Here is a 22,746-nt window from a genome sequence, read left to right on the forward strand (position 1 = left end):
AAAGAGCAAACAGATTTTTTTATATTCAATTTTGAAATCTGACATGGGGCTAGACATTTTGTCAATTTCCCAGCTGCCCCCAGTCATGTGACTTGTGCCTGCACTTTAGGAGAGCAATGCTTTCTCGCAGGCTGCTGTTTTTCCTTCTCAATGTAACTGAATGTGTCTCAGTGGGACATGGGTTTTTACTATTGAGTGTTGTTCTTAGATCTATCAGGCAGCTGTTATCTTGTGTTAGGGAGCTGTTATCTGGTTACCTTCCCATTGTTCTGTTGTTTGGCTGCTGGGGGGGAAAAGGGAGGGGGTGATATCACTCCAACTTGCAATACAGCAGTAAAGGGTGATTGAAGTTTATCAGAGCACAAGTCACATGACTTGGGGCAGCTGGGAAACTGACAATATGTTTAGCCCCATGTCAGATTTCAAAATTGAATATAAAAAAATCTGTTTCCTCTTTTGAGAAATGGATTTCAGTGCAGAATTCTGCTGGAGCAGCACTATTAACTGATTCATTTTGGAAAAAAAAATTTCCCATTACAGTATCCCTTTAAGCTTACTGTTATCAGAGACAAGCCAGTGAAATGCAGTATGTCATCTTATTCTGTCTAAAATGCTCATTTTGCGTATTATGCCCTGTGTATTTTTTTGTATTTTTCTGGTGCTTTAATGGTTGTATAGCTTGAGGATACCAACATTTAGTGAAAGCATAGCTTGAGAAGATGTAGTGATGGGGGAATCTGACCTGTTTCACTACACCAAAAATGTGTGAATCTGTGAAAAGTCACCAAAATGCATTGAAGTCTATGGAAGACAAAACTTTTTTTCGTGGTTAAACTAAATTTTCACTCATAGCTAGTAGCGATGGGTTCTTCGCACAAAATTTGAAAATTCTCAGAAATGTAATTAATAATTTCACTCATAACTAATCACTTGCGCTTTGTTTCATGGCATGAAAGGTGGGCAATCAGAATACTAAAGGATAGATTAGTATAGTGTTCTAGCTCATGATGTGATAAGGTAACAGAAGTAGCCCTGGGCAAGAAGAAGAATTATTTATTGCTTGATGGAGTGTAGTAACATCTGTGAATGGGAAGTATGTGTCTTCCCCCATAGGCCACTAAGCCAGCAGTTCTTGCATTTGATACTGTGGGTGAAGGACAAAATAGTTCACTTAACTCAGTTAATAGAATCATCATGGTAAGTGAACCCAAAGGATACACTGTATGCTGAAATAACACAGTAGGGAATTCAAAGAAACAAAGCAAATACTAAATACAAGCAAGGGAACTGAAAATTAGCATCAACAAAGAAAGTCTTTTACATTTTGTCAAGATAAAACTCCTGTGAATTGCTTCCAGTTAGGGCCAGATCATTATAACCTAGCTATTATCTCTCATTATTCTGATGTATTGTTCTCTGGTGAGCTACAGTGCCGTAGACAGGTGAGACTGGAGTCCAAAAGTTGTTTAGTATAAAGAATGAAAAAATATACATCCTTTAGTAGGCATAAAGGAAAGCACTAAAACAATCAATCATTGCCTATTGCAAAACAAATTGATCAGTATCCTTAACCACGCGCTCTGCTTATTTTAACTGCCAATAAAAAAAAAACTCTAGTGAGTATAATTGGGCTGGCTGGGTTGTTACATATAAGAACCTCAGGAAATAAACAGTATACAAATGGTAAGAGAAAAGTTAGTCAAAAGCAACAGGACACAACAATGTATCCACAAAGAACTCAGAATTTAGTTTATTAAAGTTCCAATGATCTCTTACACATACTGGATGCAGATGTATTAGCATCCCAATCGGCCTCTCTCATAACAGAGTTAAGATTGCAAAATAACAGAGTTCAGATTGCAAAAAACAATACATTTTTGCAAGATTTAAAGGAAAAGTAAGCCCTCAAAAATAAATTTTTTCCTTTGCCGATCTTTTTCACGGTTCCTCCACTGGATCATCAAATCAAGATACAATTAGATCAGTGCCACAGGCTATGGGAAAAAACAAATGATAGAACCTAGTGCAATATTGTTTATATTTGTTGTGTTACAACACTAATCTGTGTGTGTCTTGAACCATAGAAAGTCTATGCACATATTTTTCGTGTGTGTTTTAAAGTGCTATAGTGATTTCTACAAGGTGCTATCTCCCAAATAAAATTATAATTAAGTCAAATAAAGTGCTTGCTTTAAAAGGTAAAATGAATTAAAATAAGGCGCAATGGTGTTTTCTTCAATCAGTAAAAATCAGCATGTGGTTTCTCCACTCTCTGGTGGGATTGGCAACTTACAAGATTCCTGATTTCAAAACAGCATATCAATATCAACTCCGGGATGTTCCTTTTTATAAGTCACACTTCTGAGCGCATATCAAACAATCCAGTCTTATAGTGAAGATCTTGGAGGTGAACCTTTGCAATACAAAGAGATAGGTTCTGCCGGCGTCTCCCCCTCCCATGTGTTCCACCTGTACATCCACTCACTGCTAAGACCGGAAGTCATGTCTCACTTGACGCGTTTCGCTGAGGTCAGCTTCTTCAGAGGCCTCTCTCATAACACCAGCACCTTCGTAAATATGTTACTGTTTGCTGCATTTGAGGTCTTGTTCAATACATGGCCCTCAAAGTGATGATTGATGGTTACTCCATCAATCATTGTCAAAGTAAAATAGAGAGACACTGAGGTCTGTATTTTGTTGAGCCAAATCCGATTTATAGCATACTGTACCTTCAAATATCTTCAGAGTCAGAAACTCCAGTTGTTGTAACTAGATATATGAGCTATAGCCCCAAGAGTTTGGAGTAGCATGAAACATGGCCTCCAAATGAGAAAAACAGTGAGCACAATTGGCCTGATAAATAGTTGTAGGGTCTTACACACAGGGATTTTATAGTCAAATCCATGGCGACATTTGCCAAACGAGCAGATCTCTACGTCTATGGCCACCTTAACTCATACCATGCCCAACATTCAGGTGATACCTACCAAACGTATCTCCCTCCACCACTGCTTTAAGGTTTCATTGTACTTTAATAATATTCCCATTTCGCCATGCTAGGCCGCAAGCCTCTGAAACAATGACATTTTATGCTATCTTCAGAGGTCTATAGATTCTAGTTTGTTGATGGAGCTTTGGTCTACAGAACTTTACATAATATTTAGGAGTGATCTAAATAGACTTCTGTAAGTTGAAACTGAACCTCTTCTTACTGCTAATACCTCCTTTTTTTTTTTTACAAACCCAGATGTCTTCTGGATATGACTACAAACTAATTACATTGCTTGCTCAATAGTATAGGCAGTTTACCTTCATCAAATTTTCCCACTGGTTTTGGCTGATCCCAGTATATTTATTTTCATTTACTTTTATTTTTCCAAAGATTTTGTGATGGTATGGGGCATGAGAATAATCAGATAGCTCAACATTTCCATCTAATAACAATATAATATATAATAATGATAATATATAATATATTATGGACAATATAATGTGAACAAAAGAAATAAGGTTCAAATAAAATGTTAAGTAATATAAATAAAATTATAACAGAAAAAAGTTCCCTTAACAAGAGTCTTGTGATAATAAATAATACAACTGTTTAATTGTGAATGCATAATGTTTTATTGCTTTTTTGCTAATGAGTTTACATCTTGAGTTTTATCTTTCTAGAGAAGATTTAAAGGGTTCTCTTGAGGCTTTTTATGGTCAGTAAAGTCTATTTGGATCGTGGAAATGATGTTTCTTCAGAAGCCTTGGATCATTGCATTATCAAACTGTGCTGAGAAATATATCCCTAATTGCATTCTATCCAGGGAAATGAACCTTGTGGATATTTGGTATATTATACAGTAATCTCTGCTGCTGATCATTCATCCAAAGGGAGTCTGCAAGCCTCCAACAAAGCAAAACATTATATTAGAAATACAGCACAGCAACTTTAAGACAAAAGGGTAATAATGGATAACTCAGAGTCTAAATTCTAGATTAAAAATGCAATACCATTGAGCTTAGTTTGTTGAAGAGGGAAGCCATATAGAACTTGATACTTCAATCATTACAGTTCTTTGTAATAAAAACTCCAGTTTTTGAAGTCTTTTCCAATTGCTAAATATAGTATTATATATATAATTGCATCAGCTATTTTATACATAATGTATACAGACTTCAAAATGAAACAACTGCAGGGTACTGGGTAAAAGAAACCTCCCATATAATAAGCAACCGCCATGTCTACCAAGTAAAGGTGAATTTAAATAACATAATCAATTATAAATGTAAGATTATCAGTAGGTTTGCAGGCTACTCGTTGTATACATATACATATTCATTAATTGTTTGCGGACACCCCAGCCACTCCAGCTCCTGGTTACTTCTCAATTTAGTTTGCTCTGCTTGAGTTTCAGGTAGTTCATTCTATACATATCTATAGTATGCATCATACAATTAGTTTTTATTCTAAAAACTATAAAGCAGTTTATTGCCAATAGATTAGTCACAATAGTGCAATATAAGACTTTATTTATTCTGCAGAATGCTTTACCACACCTGAGTAAACAGCTATAGAAGATCTCTGTGTTTGTTTAGGATAGCAGCTGCCATATTAGCTTGCTGTGACATCACTTCCTGCCTGAGTCTCTCCCTGCTCACTCAGAGGGCGGGGGAGAGGGAGAGTGGAGCAAACTGAGCATGCTCAAGCCCTACAATACATTTCTGACACTCTACAATACATTTCTGTTCATATGCCATTGCTAGAGGTTGACTAGAATGAGCATGCATAGAGTGGCACATCATTTCAGCTCCCCTTAAAACACACCAGTAAATACTGATACCATATATGTGTTTGTGGCACCAATTCTAATAACAGGAGCTTGGGAAATTGTACATCCCATCTGACTATAGTGACTTTACTAAAACCAGGGGGTAAAGGGGACTTAAAGGAGTATTTACTAATAAACTGGTTCATGTGAGTGAAAAATGCCTTATTCTTAAAGTTGACGGGGCCCTAAAAGATCTTGTTGTGGGACTCAGTCAACTTATAGTTATGCTATTGCAATCAGAGCTAGGCAATTAACCTGATTCATAATTTTCTTCAATTTAATTTCAATTTTAAATAGCCATATTTCTTATAATTTTTGGTTCAGGAGATAGAAGCACAGTTCAGAGAATGTAAATCGTCAATAATATGATTTCAGTAGATCAGTCAACTAGTCCTAATCAGTCGATTTCCTTCTTGTTTGTTAATTAAAATTTCCCTACGTATATACTGTAACCCAAAACCACCATCAGCAGTTACCATAGAACAATGGAGGCAAACAAAAAAAAAAAAGCATCTGATTGGTTGCTAGGAGTTAGTAGACTAAGGCAAACATTGCAATTTCCTTGTAAACACAAAGCAGTTTACTTAATTATACAAAACCTGGTATTTTAGCATAGTGCTCTGTGGGATGCTACTCTTTTAAATAAAGGGGAAAGTGTCGGCATCATTTCAGTGCTTTGCAAAGAGCAATGCAATAAAAGCTCAACCTGACAGTCACTCTTGTGAATCTGAATTATAGGAAACATAATGTTAGTCTTTTTTCTGGTTAATAATTTCCTGCACAGCTTGCAAATACTAATCCTTTGTCTGTTGTATGGCACTAATTGGGTAACACACAAAAGTAGCCTTTCCAGTATTGTTCCGAATAGCTCAGGATTAGTCTACCCTCCAGCTTCAAATACCTTTTTTTTTTAATTCTGTAATCCTTTTTTTTTTCTTTTAAATCATATCCATTTTTGTTCTACTTGTTGTGTCACCTATTAACTTCAAACAGCATTAGAAGCTGACAAGAACAGAAGAATATTAAGCACCTGTTTTAAGCAACAGAACATGTCTCTCCTTTAAAGGCTTTGAGCAGAACATACATATAACAAAAGATCTATTATAAATTCATATCAACGTCTGAAACGGTATGTTAGTTAAATTGGTGGCGTGGCAGCGGAAACTTGACTCCTACTTAGAACTATTATTGGCCACTGGATATTCTTGTTTTCTGAAAGTATATTTCCACGAGGTGGCTGCATGCAGTTGTGGCTGTATATAGCAAGCAAAATCTTCAGGGAGACCATGGGGATCATTTAAAATGTGATATTTTCCCCTCATTTCCCTTCATGCATTCAACAAATAAATTAGTATTTTGTGCAAGACTTTACATTACAATTTATGATCAGAAAGACGTTTTAAGGAAAAGCAAAGACTAGCATAATCATGCCATCTCCCCATAAACTTTCAGAAAGCCTTTAAAGGAGAAGGAAAGGTTAAAACTAAGTAAGCCTTATCAGAAAGGTCCACCTAAATACACCAGTAAACCCTCAAAGTAATGCTGCTCTGAGTCTCCTGTCAAAAGAAACGCTGCATTTCTTTCCTTCTATTGTGTACACATGGGCTTCTGTATCAGACTTCCTGTTTTCAGCTTAAACCTCATTGCCCTGGGCAAGAGCATGCTCAGTTTGTTCCTCTTCCACCCCCCTCCCTTCTCTACTGTAATCTGAGCCCAGAGCAGGGAGAGACTAAGACAGGAAGTGATGTCACACCACATTAATACTGCAGCTCCTATCCTAAACAAACAGAGAGTTTCTAGAGCTTTTTACTCAGGTATGGTAAAATTCTACAGAATAAATATAGCATTCTAGCTTGCACTATTGCAGCTAATCTATTGGCAATAAAATGCCTCCGTAGCTTTCCTTCTCCTTTAAGATTGTAAAAGCTAAAAAATAACATTACTTTGAGAGTTAAAGACAGTATAAACATTAATCATGTCAAACTCTCCCCAAAGCCAAGACATTTTTATTAAACTGAAAATCAATAATCCATAGAGGCCCTTGTATATAGCGCACAGCAACTTTTCACAAGACTGTTATCCACAATGCCGCTATAGGCACCATCTCACGCTACTATATTGCGACCCCACAGCCACAGTCCCTGCCAAAGACTATTATCACTACCCAAATTAATATAAGGCACTGTTGGGTGCAGGACAAATATCCATTTGGTTAGACCCAGCTTAGCACAATATTTGTAATGCTACTGTTGAACTGTATACATTTGGACTGTCTGCTAAAGTTCTTTTGAGTATTTGTATTGTGCTATACCTGTGCTACATATTTGTATTGTGTACTACACCTGTAGTAGTAGTAGTAGTAGTAGTAGTAGTAGTAGTAGTAGTAGTAGTAGTAGTAGTAGTAGTAGTAGTAGTAGTAGTAGTAGTAGTAGTAGTAGTAGTAGATGCTTAATCTATTGTCTGTTTGCCTTTATATTTTCTCATTTGAAATGCTGCATGCATGCAGAAGTCAACATTTTCTTATCCTTATCCTTTTTCTTTGGCTGTTGTTGACTGCAAAGCAGGAAAAAAAATGTATGCTAAGAAGCACCCAAGATTTAGATGTAAGTTCAAATAATACATAAAACAGGAAATAATTAACTGAAGTTGACTTAGAAAACAAATCAAATAAGAACGACACACATGCTTGTGTTCATTCCTTGAATAATCTTATCATCTATATATCAACATATGAGCATTACTAACAACAATTTCATTAATTATGAATTAATTCATGAAATTATGCTGAGGTGTATAAACCTGGTGGCAGTATTCATTATGTACTGGAGAGGTGACAATACCTGGTGGGGAAAGCCGAAATTTACAGTAGTCTAGACGTGATATAATGAGAGAGTGAATAAGAATTTTGGTGGCATCTAGGGTGATAAATGATCATATCTTGCATATGTTCCTTAGGTTAAAGCAGGGGTAGGCAACCTGAGGCTCCAGAGCCTCATGCGGCTCTTCATCCCGCTTGTTGCGGCTTGGTCTTGCAGTTTTGCCTATCAGGTCGGCTATACAGCCCTCGTACCTGCTGGTGGCTGCTTGAGTGTGTGACCGGGGTAAGTTAACGGTTAGCTTACCGCAGTCACACACTCAGGAAGCTGCCAGCAGGTGCGAGGGCTGTATAAATGCCCCAGGAGTGACAGGCATGACCGAGCCGCAGCAAGATGATTCATCATGGTCCTTACCCTGGTCACAAACTCAAGACAATAGAGGGAAGATCAGCATTGAACTTCAGAAACAGAATTTACATTAAACAGATGAGAACACTAGCATTTAATAGGGCTATCTGTGTGTTTAATTTATTTCAAAGTAGGCCTACACATACACACTGCACTTCTGTTTGTTGTATTCTGTTGTTGTAACAGTTAAAATTGAAAAGAGGTTAAAACTTTTAAAAGTTTATAATCTGTTTTATGTTTTGCGGCTCCAGACTATTTTTCTTTAGTGGAAGAGGGGGCAAAATGGCTCTTTTGATAGTAAAGGTTGCTGACCCCTGGGTTAAAGTGACATGATATGAGAAGTGAAGGACAGGGCAGAATCTAGGATAGCCCCAAGGCACCAAGTCTTGGGAGACTGGGTGATAGTGGAATTGTTTAACTATAATAGATTCTTCTGGGATGTTACAGGTATTAGTTGGGGGAAAGAGAGGTTTAATTTTACAGTAGTATTGTGACATCCAAGTACTGACAGAAGACAGACAGCGAGACCTGAGTTAAGAACTCTGGATTAAGATCAGAAGAGGAGAGATAGATCTGAGTATCGTCCACTTAGAAGTGGTATTGGAATGCACTGCCGGGTGATGTTGTGATGCTGATTCAGTTAATGTCTTTAAGAATGGATTGGATGACTTTTTGGAAAGGGAAGAGTCACAAAAACCAAGAAGATAGTGGAACTGGAGAAATTGAAGCTGGAAGCAGCAGAGGGACATTGTCACCCCTAGTGAATAACTGCAAAGTTCTAGGTTATGGGAAATGTTCCATTGTTTTAGAGATTGGGCCCTAGATGTAAAGATCTTTTTGTCATTATACAGTACTTAAACTGTATCCCATGGATATTAAAAGTGCACCATCTTTTATATTCTTGTCAAGCTTTCTAATTGTCTGTTTCAATTTAAATTGCAAAATCAAATAAAACCTGTAAAAAAAAAAAGAATCTAGGTATTAGTAATGAGAAGTGGTTTTTGGCTTTAGCTGATAACTGAGCAGAGGTTGGCATAAAATTGTGCTGGTTTTTTAGAGAGGAATTGCAAACATTGCTAACATTTCTGATGAATTGCTAAACAAACCTGCTGTAATGTACTAGAATCGTTTTATAGGAAAGCAGAGCAGATGTGTAGCTGTAAAAGTCTGTTTCTGACCAGAATTTGTGCCAGCAGTACTCAAGTGCATGTGCATGACCATCTTTGGAGAGCTTTTGTATGAGCTGTATGCCAAGGTTGGCGATGTTATTGTTTAATTTTGACTTTATGTAGTCGTAAAATTCTCTCAAAAAACAAAATGGTCAGTAGCAGTGATTGGCGAATAAATTCAGCAGACGCGAATTCGCAGCTAACCGCTAGCCAAAAATCCGCCACATCAAAAATATTTGGGTGCGCATCAGAAAGTCACGGGCATAAAAATTGTCGCTCGTCAAAATTATTCAGACGCCCATTGACTTGAATGCATTTGGACAAAATAGGCACTGGTATAAAAATTGTCGTGGGAGCCTAAATGATGCGCGCCAAAATAATTTGACACTCATTGACTTCAATGTATTTCACAAAACGAGACAAAGTCGCCCATCACTAGTAGTACTAGTCAGTAGTACTAAGATCTGGTTAGGTTGAAACACAGGCGAAATCTAGGAAGTAAACTCAAAATCTCTACTAATATTTTCATCTATTCCATCTATTGTCATATAGTATAAACCTCACTTTCCTCTTCTACGCCACAATTTTTTCAGTGGCAGATGCACAAGAAAATGCCCTTTTTGCAGATATTATAGGGCCAGCTTAGCCATTTTGAATATACAACTAAAAAGGCACAGGTTTTCAACATGGCTATGTACAGGGGTCTTTATTTATTTGTGTTTGTCTCTTTTTTGTTTTCAGCAGGGCTGTATTTCTACTGATGCATAAATTACTATTCTATTGATGAATAATTTGTGGCACTCAAACAATTGCTGAACTACAGCACCCATAAGGGAGAACTGGATGTAAGAGAAGGCAGATAGTTAAAGGGCCCACACAGGTAAGCCATGACTGTTCTATGCCTTTGTTTCATTTATGAGTTTGTCTTTTTCCCTTTAGCAGACTGTACCACTGCCAACTATTTCAAGGATTTGTCTTTAATGATCATAAGGTGAATTTATTTTTTCTTTATCTTCCCCAGAAATATGCAAAAGGTAGAAAGAGACTTTTGCATTACTATGCAAAAAACATAAATTATGTAGAAGATGTAAAATTATGCAAAGCACAATTCGTGCAGAGCATATAATCGCATAATTGTTCTGGGTGCCATTGATTAACAGCAGTGGAGTCAAACACAAACGCTTCTGGCTACTGATAAAACTTTAGCTTCAAAAAGAGCAAAAACAGCAAGACTGGTATTTAAATTCAGCAGGCGAATTATACAGGTCATTTTATCTAGTCATTTAACAGAGGCAACAAAAAAGATAAACCACAGGTATGGATCACACAGAAACTGGTAGAGATGGCTCCGGAGATCAGCTTAGAGCTGGGAAATATCCTTCATTACAACAGGATGCTTTGTGTATAAACATACAGAAAAATAAAAATTCAATGCTTAATAAATGGAGGATTAGAGACCAGTGAAAATAATTTATTTAAGAAATCATTTCTTTAGGATGTCTAACAGATCTGTTTTTATTATAAAAAAGCATAATAATATAAAACTTTCCACAAATACCCCCATTAAATCCAATTATGAGGGACTCCTCGATAAAGTAAGACAAGACCTTAAAGGGATACTGTCATGGGAAAAAAAAACATTTTTCAAAATCAGTTAATAGTGATGATCCAGCAGAATTCAGCACTAAAATGCATTTCTCAAAAGAGCAAACAGATTTTTTTATATTCTATTTTGAAATCTGACATGGGGCTGGACATATTGTCAATTTTCCAGCTGCCCCAAGTCATGTGACTTGTGCTCTGATAAACTTCAATCACTCTTTACTGCTGTACTGCAAGTTGGAGTGATATCACCCCCTCCCTTCCCCCCCCCCCAGCAGCCAAACAAAAGAACAATGGGAAGGTAACCAGATAACAGCTCCCTAACATAAGATAACAGCTGCCTGGTAGATCTAAGAACAACACTCAATAGTAAAAACTCATGTCTCACTGAGACACATTCAGTTACATTGAGAAGGAAAAACAGCAGCCTGCCAGAAAGCATTTCTCTCCTAAAGTACAGGCATAAGTCACATGACGGGGGCAGCTGGGAAATTGACAAAATGTCTAGCCCCATGTCAGATTTCAAAATTGAATATAAAAAAATCTGTTTGCTCAGTGATTTCAGTGCAGATTTCTGCTGGAGCAGCACTATTAACTGATGTGTTTTGTGTTTTCCGATGACAGAATTCCTTTAATACAACTATGTTTTATCATGGGATTTTGTTTTTCTTTTCCTGTATATTGTATCTATTACATAGGTAGGCGTCTCTGTTTAATTTGCATCATAATAACATTTTCATTGAATCTGTAATGGTGTAAAAAATAAGCACAGTGGACGCTTTTATCAAATATACAGTAATTGCTATAACTGGTGCTGATATTAGACTGAAGGCAGAGGGTTTTTACAGAGATGACATGTCGGGTAATCATTTAAATCTAAAACTGCTGGTGATATAAAATCATTCCCTAACGTACATGGCTTGAGTTTTCTCACAGCATGGTCTTTCAGAAATCTGAAAGTCTGAAAAGAGTCTAAAAATCATGCCAGTGCAATTAAAGAGGAGTGAAAGATGAAGTATGAAAAAGAAGAGTATATACTGTATGAATCTGATTGGATTCTGTTTTGAAAACTTTTTAACTTAACAAAATATTGATAGTAGCATTTTAAAAAAGCTTCTGCGTCATAGCCAACACTAAGGGGCCCATTTACTTAGCTCGAGTGATGGAATAGAAGAAAAAATACTTCGAATTTCGAATGTTTTTTTTGGCTACTTCGACCATCGAATGGGCTACTTCGACCTTCGACTACGACTTTGATTCGAACGATTCAAACTAAAAATCGTTCGACTATTCGACCATTCGATAGTCGAAGTACTGTCTCTTTAAAAAAAACTTCGACCCCATAGTTTGCCACCTAATAGCTACCGAAGTCAATGTTAGCTTATGGGGAAGGTGTAAATTTGCTAGGACAACGCTAATTTACTAAAATGTGAAGTTGCGTCCAGGGCGTCGAACGCTGTCAAAGTTTTGCTAGCGTTACTTCCGCAATCAAACCGAAGATGCGCTAGCGTTGTCTAATTTGCATACGGTGGGAAATTATAAAGTTGAATGGACGTATATGTTGCAGCAAATACATTACATTACACAAGTCCAGGGAACCTTAATAAAGACAATAGAGTTGTTATAATGCCCTACACATGAGGCCACTGTAAAATTAATGTTCCATATGTTAGAAAATGTATGGGGGATCCCGGTTACCCAAAAAAAAATTTACAGATTTGTGTAGACTATTTTTTGTGACTTAGAAAAATTGTCCACTAAAAATTGAGGAACATCTATGCACTCCAATGCACTTTGCCTGATCTGAGATAGTGAAAGCAAGTCTAAAATCCGCATCTTAGTGAATTTGTGCAGTAACGTCCATTCGCCAGAGCAAAAATTCGCCTGGCGATAGAGTGCGAATGATCGCTAGTTCTGCTAGTTACGCCTGGCCTATCAGTAAATCGGCAAAGTGCCTAAAAGATGTAACGCTGGTGAAGTTTTGCCAGCGTTAGTCACTTCGGCCTTTAGTAAATCTGCCCCCTAGAAAGGTAAAAACTGTGACTGAAATATATTTCTCTAGAGATATTCATCAAATGCAAGTGTAGGGAATTTGTTTTGCAAGTACTTTTTATAACATTTGTATAAACATTAAGGGGCAGATTTATCAAGGTTCGAATTTCGAAGTGGAACATACTTCGAAATTCGAATTGGATTACTTCGACTTTGAATGTCGCGGTCGTAGTTTTTTTTAATCGAATTTGGCCAAATTCGTTTGAACGAAAATCATTCAATCGTACGATGAAATCATTCAAATCATTTCATCGATCGATCGAGCGATTTTCCTTCGCCTTCTAAAAACTTAGCCAAATCTTGCCTATAGATTCTAGAAGGTCCCCATAGGCTAACATGCAATTCGGGAGGTTTAAGGTGGCGAAGTGTCAAAGTCAAACTTTTTTAAAGAGACAGTACTTTGATTTCGAAGTCGAATTTGAAGTCTAATTTGGCCTATTCGATGGTCGATGTACCCAAAAAATAGTTCGAAATTCGAAGTTTTTCAATTTCTTTCAAAAGCATTCTTGAATTTTTCTGAAATTGTCTGCAAAAACATGTGCAGTTTACTACTGATTTATTTGCAGGTATTTAGAACAAGCGTGATATTGTAATATGAAGATAGGTTCAGGAAGTACATCTGCACTGTTTTGCTATCTTGAGTTCTTTAACAAACATGCTTGCCAACAAAAAAAGCGTGAATCCTCCTCTGCAATCAGTACAGATGGTTATCTCAGTTGGGTCTGACTCCATCTTGATACACAAGTGAAATTAACTAATTATTAAGCAATATGGCAGAGCATCACTAATGTCAATTTTGAGCCCCCTAAACAGTTTGACTGCATAATTTTGGAAGCATAACGTTACAGTACATCTGTGGATGAATACGAGACGCAATAGGTGCATGCATAATTGACTTGGTAATGTAGAAATTCCTGTTGCTATTTGTTTTCTTGAAGCACAAATTAAATAAACAGAATATGCTGCCTAAGCTACTCGTGCAGATTTCAAATAATCATGAAAAGCAAAATATGAACAAACCCATGAGGTGGTCCACAGCAGTTAGAAAGGAAGTAACCTTTTAGTTTTGATGGATAAATGACAGCCTTTTGGTAATAATAATAAACCATACTTCCTATATAATAGTTCATATAATAGCTCTTTGATAAAAAAAAAGGAGGCACTTCAAATGCTCAATTTAAATAACCCTGTTATAAATAATTAGGTATAAACTTTGTGAATTAATTGTTCCTTGCTTCTGTTAAAACAATGTGCATTCCATATTATTTCAAAATGAAGAAAAAGATTTATCATTGATTGGCTCAAGTGGGCAAAATTACACGTTTTTGGAAAATATACTGTAAGGGGCCGATTCATGAAGCTCGAGTGAAGGATTCGAATTAAAAAAACTTCGAATTTTCGAAGTGTTTTTTGGGCTACTTCGACCATCGAATGGGCTACTTCGACCTTCGACTACGACTACGACTAGGAATCGAACGATTCAAACTAAAAATCGTTCGACTATTCGACCATTCGATAGTCGAAGTACTGCCTCTTTAAAAAAAAATTCGACCCCCTACTTCGGCAGCTAAAAGCTACCGAAGTCAATGTTAGCCTATGGGGAAGGTCCCCATAGGCTTGCCTGAGTTTTTTTGATCGAAGGATATTCCTTCGATCGTTGGATTTAAATCCTTCGAATCGTTTGATTCAAAGGATTTAATCGTTCGATCGAAGGAATAATCCTTCAATCGTTCGATCGTAGGATTTGCGCTAAATCCTTCGACTTCGATATTCGAAGTCGAAGGATTTTAGTTCCTAGTCGAATATCGAGGGTTAATTAACCCTCGATATTCGACCCTTCATACATCTGCCCCTAAGTGTAATGTGTTATTGCGTGGCTGCAGGTGGTTTACTGAACTGACAGTCATCAACAAGTTCTGTTGACTTAAAGGAGAACCAAACCCTTAATTATAAAAAAAACCCTACCCTACATAGACCCTCCTCCCTGCTCCTAGATGTTAAATTGCCCCTAAGTTTTTACTTATCCCTCGTTGCAGATTCAGCACATCGAAACTCCGGGAAGTAAGCGCCGTATCGGCGCATGTGCAGTTGGAGCAGTCTGACAGTTTTTAACAACTGCGCATGAGCCGAAAGTCAAGGAAATTGCCGATGTGAAGGAAGAAGAACCGGAGAAGACCAGAGAGCCGAAAGATAGTGCCCGTTAGCCCCACTAGATCTGCAACAGGGGTAAGTAAAAACTTAGGGGCAATTACGGACGGTAACACCTAGGCTGCGCGGGAGCATGGGGTCTATGTAAGGTAGGGGGTAGGGGGTTTTATGATTAAGGGTTTGGTTCTCCTCTAAAGGAGAACTAAAACTTAACTAAAGATGTAGGCTAGAAATGTTGTACAATATGTTTTGGGCTTCTGTACCAGCCAAAGGCAACCAAAGCCCTTAAGCAGTAAAGATCTGTGTCTCCAAAGATGCCCCAGTAGCTCCACATCTTCTTTTCTGCTGATCCACTGCACATACTCTGTGCTGCTGTCACTTACTGAGCTTAGGGAGCCACTCACAATATACAGTACACATAGAATAGAAATGTCACAATATAAGTCTGATTAGTAATTAATACAGATAATTACTACATGGCAGCACAGAAACCAGTGTAATTAGCATCAGAATTTAATAATCAGCCCTGTAGCATCAGCTTATATTACAGGGGAACCTCATTTTCTGCTGGATAATTAGTGACAAGCCCTAAGCTTAGCTTCTCAACAGCTGCTCAGAGCCCACTGAGCATGTGAGTGTCACAGACACTTTCCAAGATGGTGACCCCCTGTGACAAGTTTGAAGTCCTGGATAATTGCTGCTATTGACAAGCTGAAACTTTAGGCTGGTGCAATAAGTTCACTATATAAAATATGGCATTTTTAGCCGTATTATTTTTGGGGGTTTTGTTCTCCGTTGTTCACTTTTCTGCACGACTTTACAGGTGTGCAGAAAGTGGTTTTGACAGCATTTGCCAGAAGTCTAAATAAGAAGTGTTCAAAGCACATTGTACTTTAGTATGCTAAAATTCCTAACATGGGACCTCATCAACACTTGTAATTTTTGCTACAGAAGGCCTATAAGTAGTCCAATCTTATTGGGAGAATACATATTACTTCTACTAGATACACCTAAAAGCCCAGTTTGAATATACATTAGGATGAGATTTGCTGATGAAGACATGTTTATTGTTTTAGATAGACTGATACACTAATGTCTTTAATTATCTATAACCTGGTGTGCTGAATGATCTGCAAAGGTCTGGCAATCTCTGTTTTTAGGTACATATTATATATATAATTATAACATCACTCTGACCACCTCCCCCACCCCAGCAAGCTACCAATAGAACAATGGGAAAATAATCAAATAACAGCTCCTGACAAAAGATAACAGTTCCCTGGAAGATATGAGAATAATACTTAAAGGGATACTGTCATGGGAAAAAAAAAAATTTCAAAATGAATCAATTGATAGTGCTGCTCCAGCAGAATTCTGCGCTGAAATCCATTTCTCAAAAGAGCAAACAGCTTTTTTTATATTCAATTTTGAAATCTGACATGGGGCTAGACATATTATCAATTTCCCAGCTGCCCCAAGTCATGTGACTTGTGCTCTGATAAACTTCAATTACTCTTTACTGCTGTACTGCAAGTTGGAGTGATATCACCCCCCTCACTTTCCCCCCAGCAGTCAAACAACAGAACAATGGGAAGGTAACCAGATAACAGCTCCCTAACACAAGATAACAGCTGCCTGGTAGATCTAAGAACAACACTCAATATTAAAAATCCATGTCTCACTGAGACACATTCAGTTACATTGAGAAGGAAAAACAGCAGCCTGCCAGAAAGCATTTCTCTATTAAAGTGCAGGCACAAGTCACATGACCAGGGGCAGCTGGGAAATTGACAAAATGTCTAGCCCCATGTCAGATTTCAAAATTGAATATAAAAAAATCTGTTTGCTCTTTTGAGAAATGGATTTCAGTGCAGAATTCTGCTGGAGCAGCACTATTAACTGATTCATTTTAAAAAAAAAAAAAAATTCCCATGACAGTATCCCTTTAGTTAAAATCCAGGTCTCGCTGCAACTCCTCCAGTTTCATTGAGTAGGAGAAACAATAGCTTATCTGAAAGCAGTTCCATTGTGAAATTCTGGCTCTTTCTGAAAGCACATGACCAGGTACAATGACCTGTCATGACTACCTACACACCAATATTACAACTAAAAAAAATGCACTTGTTGGTCCAGGAATAAAATGATATAGTGAATTATTTGTAATGTAATTTAGAAAATAAAAAGTACAGCATAAAAATCATGGCAGAATCCCTTAAAAAAAACAACAGATAAATATTCTTGTCAAGCAAGAAAAATGTGCATGAGGCAGGAAATTGCAACAATTCATACAATAACGACAGAGCGATAGATTCAATGACAGAGTCATAAAGAACAGGTGTTCAAAAGTGGTTCCCCAAGGAGACACAAGAGCAATGGGAAAACCAAAGAGCATATTTTCTCTGCAGCCACCTTGCGTCAACAGAGCCCGATCAGACTGTGCACAGAGAGCTTTGTACTATATGCAGCATAGAAGCTACATGCTTGATGCACAATTACAGGCATTTAGTTTCTCTCCATACTACTCAGTATCTCATCAGTCTTTTTTCCTGACACAGCCACGCACACTTTAAGCCAAGCATTATGACGCCTCTCAAGAGTCATTGTCAGAATGAAGTTATTACCGTGAAGAGGTTTAATGTAAGCAAAGTGAAGAGCTGTTCAAAGGCCTGTAATAGAGAATCTAATAATCCAGCATAATACCAAAACAACCAAATGATGTTTGGAGTGCAAATAACTGTCTATACAAGCTGTAATCACGGCTTTTGTTCCCATCTTTTATCATTCTCTTCTCCCGGTGTTCTTTTAGAGGAGACACTGAGCTGTCACATCCAATGAACCTGGGCTAATCCACTTGTTCTACACTCTGGATAATGTCACATTGCTTTTGGTCTTCTTTTCTACCCAAAAGAAATTTCTGAGAAATAGCTTCTTAATAAATACAATAATACACGGACAAAGAAACAAGGTACACTGTCACCAAAATAAATAATTGTTTTGGGAAACAAATCCACCCAATCCCCCAAAAATAATTTCTCTAGGAAAGATACTAGGGTTTTTATTATGATTTTCCGAGTACTCATGTGACTAATTCTATAAATTTTCTGTCAAGCAACAGAGGATTATCTTGCTTTATGTTGTTTTATGGAAGCATGTTGAGAATATATACATTTCAAGAATCAAGGGACCATTGGTAACTGCATGTGCAGGGTGCAAAGTGCATTTTTGATGCAATTTCTAATGTTTTTTTTATCTTAAATGCAGCTTCCCCTCCCCACAATTCCAGCATAAATGCAGCTTGTGGAGTAAAGAGACTTGCTTATTTACTTAAGAACTAGAACTTAAGTTCTAGGACTCAGCCTAAGGAATTTAAAGTGCGGTTCTACGAAAAAGCTTAGGTGATTATCCCTGGTGATGGTGGATAATGACCATAAATGTATACTGTCATGGGGAAAAAAAAAATTTCAAAATGAATCAGTTAATAGTGCTGCTCCAGCAGAATTCTGCACTGAAATCCATTTCTCAAAAGAGCAAACAGATTTTTTTATATTCAATTTTGAAATCTGACATGGGGCTAGACATATTGTCAGTTTCCCAGCTGCCCCAAGTTATGTGACTTGTGCTCTGATGAACTTCAATCACTCTTTACTGCTGTACTGCAAGTTGGAGTGATATCAACCCCTCCCTTTCCCCCCCCCAGCAGCCAAACTAAAGAACAATGGGAAGGTAAGCAGATAACAGCTCCCTAACACAAGATAACAGCTGCCTGGTAGATCTAAGAACAACACTCAATAGTAAAAACCCATGTCCCACTGAGACACATTCAGTTACATTGAGAAGGAAATTGATAGGCTTGAGAAAGGGTCCTGCGAGGCCCGAAACGTTGCCACATGTCTGCTCATATTTGAGCCAAATAAAGTACACCTTCAAATTTTACACAAGTTATAGTGTGCTGCAGTATATTGGATTTCTACATTGAGAAGGAAAGACAGCAGCCTGCCAGAAAGCATTTCTCTCCTAAAGTGCAGGCACAAGTCACATGACCAGGGGCAGCTGGGAAATTGACAAAATGTCTAGCCCCATGTCATATTTCAAAATTAAATATAAAAAAATCTGTTTGCTCTTTTGAGAAATGGATTTCAGTGTAGAATTCTGCTGGCGCAGCACTATTAACTTATTCATTTTGGGAAAAAACATTTTTCCCATGACAGTATCCCTTTAAACTTGCTAGATTAACAACACCAAAATAATCTCTCGCCTAAAACGAGCTCAATTCATTAGAAACCTGATATAGAGTAAAAAGTGCTAGTGCGATTTATTAAATAAATTCATTAATCCCCATTTACTAAGGGTTAAAGTGACAAGTACTATTATCGATGCAAATGAATTAAATAAATTCATTAGCCATTCCCTTCAAAGGGTTAAAGTGACTGAGTGCTAAATTGAAGGAAAGTGCTTGCAAGGTGCATATAAATAATCCTTGATTAATAAATAATTAGCAGCGATGGTTTCAACTAATATGACGGATAATATTAATTCATTAGACGATGGCTATGCGGAATAGTTAAATCCCAATTCATCCAATTAAATTACTATAATTGCTCATTTTTTTTAGAGCAAGTAGGAAATAGAAATAATAGTAGGTGGAGAAGTCCCAAAGGAGCTATCTTATAATTTTTTTATTTTTTTTTTAATCTAGGGACCCCACAAAGCTGGAGAAGTCAGCGCTTCTGTGACTGTGGTCTCGTTTTTACCTTGCCTGGCTGAGATAAGAGCTTCCCTAAAAAAACACAACTCACAGGAGCTCATTTATCAACACTGGGCAAATTTGCCCATGGGCAGTTACCTATAGCAACCAATCAGTGATTAGCTTTTTGAAGCCAACTGCAAGTAGAACAATAAATGCAGCAATTTGATTGGTTGCCATGGGTTATTGGCCATGGGAAAATTTGCCCAGTGTTGATAAATGACCCCCACAGAGCGCTTAAGAGAGAAAACAGATTACTTAGAGAAAGATTGTGATTTCTGAGTAAAAGGAAAAAAAATCACAGCTTCTGAAAAAGCACCCTCAAAGTGTAGGTAAAAATGGTATAAACCATTTGTTTCAAAAGAAGAAGTGCCGACGCACGTTTCGCCATAGCTTTTTCAAAGGCAATGTGGCTTCACGGAGCATAAATGCAGCTGTGAGAAAACTTGCACCTGCCACAAATGAGTCCAATGCATTAAGACGTCTGGAATTGGGCGCAAGATGCAGTCAAAATTGACAGTTGGACTGTGTCATTTCCAGTGCCCCAACTCGGAGTCAAAGACATTTGTTTATGATTCTTTAGGTACCAGTCTTCTGTGCCTATTGGCATGGCCTGCTGTCTTACCATGGAATTATCACACAACCCAGTTCTTAGGTTCCTCTGCATCACTAGGTGCACTTGCACAAGTTTCATTACAGAGACTGGGCAGGTGCATAGGCAACTGGCTTGAATACAAGTATCCATTATCCAGAAATCTGTTATCCAGAAAGATCAGAATTAGAGAAAGACTGTCTCCCTTAGACTTTATTTTATCCCAATAATCCCTTTTTTTTTTTTTTAAATGATTTCCTTTTTCTCTGTAATAATAAAACAGTACTTTGTACATGATCCAAACTAAGATAATTAGTCCTTATTGGAAGCAAAACCAACCTATGGGGTTGACTTAGGGGGTTATCTTTCATGGTCCGAATTTATCTCAGTATTTCTAATATCCAACTCCAAGCAACTCAGAATTCCCGAATGGACCTTATTTATGAAGAAAAAAGCCCGAAAAAACACTCCGAAAACTTCTGAGCTTTCCCCGATATTTTCCGCGAAAAACTAAGATTTTTTAAGAGATTTTTGCGTCAAATCTCCGAAATCATCAGATATCGATACGGACATCAGCGCAGACACTGGGACCTTCCCCATTGACTTATACAGGACCTCGAGAGCTTTTAGATGCTGGAGTTTCAGATTCTGAGTTTTTAGACCATCGGACTTTAATAAATCTCGAATAATTTGTGGGTTTTGTTTTTTTGCTTTGAAAACTACAAATTATTTGGTTCGGAGGTTCGGATATTCGGAGCTTGATAAATAACGCCCTTAATGTTTACATGCTTTTCTAGTAGATGTAAGGCATGAAGATCCAAATTATGGAAAGATCCGTTACCTGAAAAACCCCAGGGGGCAAATTTACTAAAGGGCGAAGTGACAAACGTGGGTGAAAATTCACCAGCGTGAAGTCATTTCGGTACTTCGCCGATTTAATAACGGTCGCTGGCATAACTTCGCTAGTAAGGGGATAGACTTTAGCGGTACTTCGCTCCCTAACCCCTGGTGAAGTTGCGCTCTGGCGAATGGACATAACTACGCAAATTCACTAAGATGCAGATTTTACTGAAATTACCTCTTGCGCCAGACCAGGCGAAGTGCAATAGATTAGATAGGATTTCCTATAAAAATAGCTGATAATTTTTCCAAGTCCCAAAAGAAACTAGCGTCTTTTTCTTTTTCAGGGTGATAGAAAGTTTACGCTTTGATAAATTTGCGGATTAAAGATATTTCGTCTATGCGAAAATTCGCCCAACGAAACGGTGCGAAAGTTCACTAGCGCTAAGCTTTTTCATTCGAGATTTGTCTTCTTATACTTTTAGTAAATTGTCAAATTCGCTGCAAATTGTGATTTTGGTAAACGTCCACAATTTGCCCTTTAGTAAATGTGCCACCATGTCTGCATGGGTGTCCTTCCATATTCCAGAACTATACAGGCAGGTTCATTGGCTCCTGATAAAACTGTCTGTTATGTTAATGTGATAGGGACTTACCAATGTAAGCTCTGCTTGGTCAGGGATTTATATGCACAATCTCAGTTAAGTAATATTATTAATTTAACATTATTAATGTAATATTAAAATTTCACTTTAACATAACATATCTGATCTTTCCCTTATTCTATCTTAAACTAATTTGCAATTTATTATTTTTTTTATATTTATGTTCTCTTGTGTATCCTGCATTACATTATACATAGCCATGGTTTGTTTGCATAAAAACAAAGATTTTTTATATAATGAAATCGTGTTATTTGCGCACTATACCCGTCAATATTTTTCATGGTCTGTGTTGTTATTAAAGAGTTAAAAAAAGCAGCAAATAAAGCATCTTTAGAAAGACAACTGCTGGATGTTGATTTTACTTTTTTTTTCCTTTTCAATTTGATTCCTGGCAGGGTACATAACCATTAGGTAATGAAGAAAATAATATTCTGTTCACAAGTTAAGGACATAAGTGTGTGACTTTTGCCTGCATGCGATGCGGAGCAGTCTATAATTAGAACATGTGCTGCCACCTATGACATTGGCCAGCACAGGTTCTGCATGAAAATGTGTTGTTATTGCTTCAAGGTTTTTAAATTTCCATAAAAAGTACTGGACCTAGAGATAATAAAAGGCAGTTTTTGCATCCTCCTCCCCTGTCTAAACTGAAGCAGAATGATATTAATTCTTAACTGCAACCCACACAAAATTCCCCCGTAAATAAAATAGAATAAAATATTTAAAATCTTTTAATAAAATGATAAAATATATAAAAGAGATTGTGGTAAAGTTACTTAGCGGCGATAATGCGCCAGTGATGGCTTCGCAGCCATCGCAACACTTTGCCAGGCGAAAATTCGCTCAGACAACGGTAATTTACTAAAATTCAAAGTTGCGTCCAGGGTGCC

This window comes from Xenopus laevis, chromosome 8S (assembly GCF_017654675.1).
Source record: "Xenopus laevis strain J_2021 chromosome 8S, Xenopus_laevis_v10.1, whole genome shotgun sequence".
Classification (NCBI taxonomy): domain Eukaryota; kingdom Metazoa; phylum Chordata; class Amphibia; order Anura; family Pipidae; genus Xenopus; species Xenopus laevis.